The 5,373-nt window shown below is 38.3% G+C and overlaps 1 non-coding gene across 1 annotated transcript; it reads right to left on the reverse strand.

Annotated features, from left to right (window-relative positions):
- On the reverse strand, positions 2,234–2,307 carry TRNAI-AAU. The gene has a single exon. It is a non-coding gene; the product is annotated as a tRNA-Ile (tRNA).

Here is a 5,373-nt window from a genome sequence, read left to right on the forward strand (position 1 = left end):
GATATTTTATACGCTTTTTGGGGTTAATTTCATGTAGTCTTTAGGATATTTTAGTTAAGTTTTTAGTATATTTTCATTAGTTTCTAGGAAAAATTCATATTTCTGGACTTTACTATGAGTTTGTGTGCTTTTCTGTAATTTCAGGTATTTTCTGGCTGAAATTGAGGGAGCTGAGCAAAACTCTGATTCGGGCTGAAAAAGGATTGCTGATGCTGTTGGATTCTGACCTCTCTGCACTCGGAATGGATTTTCTGGAGCTACAGGAGTTCAATTGGTGCGCTTCCAATTGCGTTGGAAAGTAGACATCCAGGGCTTTCCAGCAATATATAATAGTTCATACTTTGCTCAAGGATAGATGACGTAAACTGGCGTTCAACGCCAGTTCCATGTTGTAGTCTAGCGTCCAGCGCCAGAAACAGGTTACAAGTTGGAGTTCAATGCCAAAAACAAGTTACAACCTGGCGTTGAACGCCCAAAACAGCCCAAGCACGTGAGAAGCTTTAGTCTCAGCCCCAGCACACACCAAGTGGGTCCCAGAAGTGGATTTCTGCACTATCTATCATAGTTTACTCATTTTCTGTAAACCTAGGTTACTAGTTTAGTATTTAAACAACTTTTAGAGATTTATTTTGTATCTCATGACATTTTAGATTTGAAATTTGTACCTTTTGGCAGCATGAGTCTCTAAACCCCATTGTTGGGGGTGAGGAGCTCTGTAGCGTCTCGATGAATTAATGCAAGTACTTCTATTTTCCATTCAAACATGCGTGTTCCTATCTAAGATATTCATTCGCGCTTAATTATGGAGAAGGTGATGATCCATTACACTCATCACCTTCCTCAACCCATGAACGTGTGCATGACAACCACCTCCGTTCTATATTAGATTGAATGAGTATCTCTTAGATTCCATAATCAGAATCTTCGTGGTATAAGCTAGAATTGATGGCGTCATTCAGGAGAATCCGGAAAGTCTAAATCTTGTATGTGGTATTCCGAGTAGGATTTTGGGATTAGATGACTGTGACAGGCTTCAAACTCGCGAGTGGTGGGTGTAGTGACAGACGCAAAAGGATAGTAAATCCTATTCCAGTATGATCGAGAACCTCTAGATGATTAGCCGTGCTGTGACAGAGCATTTGGACCATTTTCACTGAGGAGATGGGAAGTAGCCATTGACAACGGTGACACCTTACATAGAGCTTGCCATGGAAGGAACTTTGCACTTTTGCATGCATGAGGGAAGAGGAATACAAGAGAAAAGCTGAAATTCAGAAGACAAAGCATCTCCAAAACCCCAATATATTCTCCATTACTGCATAATAAGTATTTATTTCATACTCTCTTATTTTTCGTAATTCAATTTGATAAGTGAATTATTTTTCTGACTAAGAGTTACAAGATAACCATAGATTGCCTCAAGCCAACAATCTCCGTGGGATTCGACCCTTACTCACGTAAGGTATTACTTGGACGACCCAGTGCACTTGCTGGTTAGTTGTGTGGAATTACATAGTGTGAAGTAATTTTCGTGCACCACATGTCCTCATGCTAAATGCAAGAAGGAAACAAGGGGTATTATTTGATGACATAGTAAAATCCAAACAGCTCCATATCATTCCACATGAAATCTACTTATGAAAGAGATTAAGATTAGAAAGTTTTATAATCTATCATTCACTATGAGTGCATCGAGATATTTAAAAAAAATTGGCAAGATCTTAACTTTCATTTGGATTTTGATTTATGGCCCTGTTAGCAATAAAGGAAGTAAGGGATGTAATTGTTACGTTGGTAACATAAAGAGTATAAATTTCAAAACACTAATCTAAGTAAATTTTGCAAGAAGTTTTGCTCTTTTTACTAAGGTAAAGAACTTGTCAAATACATGTACTTTCAGGTATTGGGGATAGAGCGTCCATCAATTTTCCTTACATGTCCCGGCAAACTTTTTTCATTGGAAGACAATTATATAGTATCTTTTTCATAGGAAGACAATTATGTAGTACCATAACAAGTGCTATAATTTGCTCCATATACATATTGTTTGGTAGAAATATGTTTCAAAAACTTCCATCGTATCGTTGTTAAGGTTTTATATGCAATTCAATTTCTTTCTTGGAACAAACACTTATAAAAGATAAAAAGGAACATATCAACACCCGTCGACATGGATAGGCCATTATTTTTATACTCTGAAAAGTTATGGCTTTAAAAAAAATATTTCCTATAATGGCCCATGCAGGTCTCGAACCTGCGACCTTCGCATTATTAGCACAACGCTCTAACCAACTAAGCTAATAGGCCAACATATTTTCTTTGCTTTGTTTATCGACATTTATAAAAGTTTTAATTTCCCTGTTAATCCGTGTTAATAAAAGTTTTCATACTCTATTTCTATAAATCATCAGGGTGTATCACAGCACATTAGTGATATCATTATATATCGGTTGGTGGTATTCTAGTATTAGGTGTATTTTGCCCTACTTGATTTGCAAAAAATATCTAGAATCAATATATAAATAATTAACAAATTTGTTTAAAATAGAGCGATATATTCAATGTCTTTGCTTGTGAGAAAATAAAAGTACGTGGATTAGGAAAATTAGAAAAAAATTTATTTGAACATATAAGGAATTTTGTTTAGTTGGTGTCCACTAAAGAATATGATATAAATTTTGCACCTCGTATTGTATTTGAGAGCTTTGCATATTATGTTCAAAAGTGATAGAGCTTTGTATTATGGTGAACAATGCTTAAGATACCATAGAACTTCCCATTTGCTTTTGCGGACTTGACCCATGGAATATCAAGTTACAATGCATAGAAGAAAACGTTTCATGTTGTTCGAACTTTATACCCATGGTTTTGATGCCTAATGTGCTAGCAAAACAACAAATATAGCATAGTTATGGTTCACAAATATGACGTTGTTAAGAAGAAAATGAAATTCGACAAGAATTTTGTTATTACAGTTGAAAAAGATTGTGGCAACTAACTTAACTATAATGATAGCTTTTTAGTATGAAGCAGATATCTAAAATTTGAAGTTGTAAGTGTAATGTGTACTAAATCTTATACTAAAAAGAATATTGTTCATACCCTGGGTCGAGCTAGGCGAGCCGGGTTGGATGAAGACAAAAATGACCGACCTCTTACAAAGGTTGGTCGACACCGACCTCTTCCTAAAGAGCTCGGCCAAATTGCTATAAGGGCCCAAGTATGCCCAAAGCAGAAGATCACAGCCCACCTAAAGGCGACTGGCCAAAGATAAGGGGACTCACCCACAAAAGCTAGGATAAGATAACTAACTTATCTCAAGGGAGGTCTGCCACACTACTATAAATACACTGGAGCACCCAGGTTTAACTCAAACTCTGATTCTAAACAAAAAACCTTCTCAAAGCCCATGCTAACTTAAGCATCGGAGTCTCTTGCAGGTACCACCACCCTCCGGTCATCAAGGATCAGTAACATCTCAAGGCTCAGCAAGTCGGACACGACAGCTCCGGCAACAACAGCAGATCTCCTCCGAGATCGACCTTCAGTTTCAGGTAACCATCGGAACTTTGGCACCGTTGCCGGGGAAGCTGGAAGTCATCCCATCATCATGGAGGACAACCTTGACAATGATCACAACTCTGGATTGGAGGACAGAACGCCGCATAAGAACACGGATACCATACCAAAGGATACACCTCAAAATAAAGGAGATAAACAACCCCAAAACACTGAAATCTTGGAAGCTATCCGTGAGCAACAACATTGACTTAAACAACTTGAACAAGAAGCCGACCGGCAGCGGGAGGCCAAGCGAGACCTTCGGAGAGAAACAAGATGGCGTTGAGAGCTGGAGGAGAAGCTCCTAAAGCTCGAAGCTGATCTCAAAACTAAGACCGCTCGATCCAGCCACGAAGATAGTCCCCATGGTGCACGAAATTGTGATCTCAGGAAACGGCGCCAGAAACTCTGTACGCACGTCTTAATAAATCGTTTTTCATTCACAACTCCGATACAACTAACTAGCAAGTGCACTGGGTCGTCCAAGTAATAAACCTTACGTGAGTAAGGGTCGATCCCACGGAGATTGTTGGTATGAAGCAAGCTATGGTCACCTTGTAAATCTCAGTCAGGCGGATATAAAATAGTTATGGAGTTTTCGAACATAAATAATAAATAGATAGAAAATAGGGATAGAAACACTTATGTAATTCATTGGTGAGAATTTTAGATAAGCGTATAGAGATGCTTTCGTTCCTCTGAACCTCTGCTTTCCTGCTGTCTTCATCCAATCAGTCTTACTCCTTTCCATGGCTGGCTTTATGTAAGGGTATAGACTATTATATATTGCTGGAAATCCCTAGATGTCTACTTTCCAACGCAATTGGAAGCGCACCATTTTGAGTTTTGTAGCTCCAGAAAATCCACTTTGAGTGCAGGGAGGTCAGAATCCAACAGCATCAGCAGTCCTTCTTCAACCTCTGAATCTGATTTTTGCTCAAGTCCCTCAATTTCAGCCAGAAAATACCTGAAATCACAAAAAAACACACAAACTCATAGTAAAGTCCAGAAATGTGAATTTAACATAAAAACTAATGAAAACATCCCTAAAACTAACTAGATTCTACTAAAAAACACACTAAAAACAATGCCAAAATGCGTATAAATTATCTGCTCATCACAACACCAAACTTAAATTGTTGCTTGTCCTCAGGCAACTGAAAATCAAATAGGATAAAAAGAAGAGAATATACTATAAATTCCAAACTATCAATGAAACATAGCTCCAATTAAATGAGCGGGACTTGTAGCTTTTTGCCTCTTGAATAGTTTTGGCATCTCACTTTATCCATTGAAGTTCAGAATGATTGGCATCTATAGGAACTCAGAGTTCAGATAGTGTTATTGATTCTCCTAGTTCAATATGATGATTCTTGAACACAGCTATTTTATGAGTCTTGGCCGTGGCCCTAAGCACTTTGTTTTCCAGTATTACCACCGGATACATAAATGCCACAGACACATAATTGCGTGAACCTTTTCAGATGGTGACTCAGCTTTGCTAAAGTCCCCAATTAGAGGTGTCCAGGGTTCTTAAGCACACTCTATTTTTGCTTTGGACCTTGACTTTAACCGCTCAGTCTCAAGTTTTCACTTGACACCTACACGCCACAAGCACATGGTTAGGGACAGCTTGGTTTAGCCGCTTAGGCCAGGATTTTATTCCTTTAGGCCCTCCTATCCACTGATGCTCAAAGCCTTGGGATCCTTTTTATTATCCTTGCCTTTTGGTTTTAAGGGCTATTGGCTTTTTGCTCTTGCCTTTTGGTTTTAAGAGCTTTGACTTTTTCTGCTTGCTTTTTCTCTTTTTTT

The sequence above is a fragment of the Arachis ipaensis genome, chromosome B05, assembly GCF_000816755.2.
Source record: "Arachis ipaensis cultivar K30076 chromosome B05, Araip1.1, whole genome shotgun sequence".
NCBI classification, from domain to species: Eukaryota; Viridiplantae; Streptophyta; class Magnoliopsida; order Fabales; family Fabaceae; genus Arachis; species Arachis ipaensis.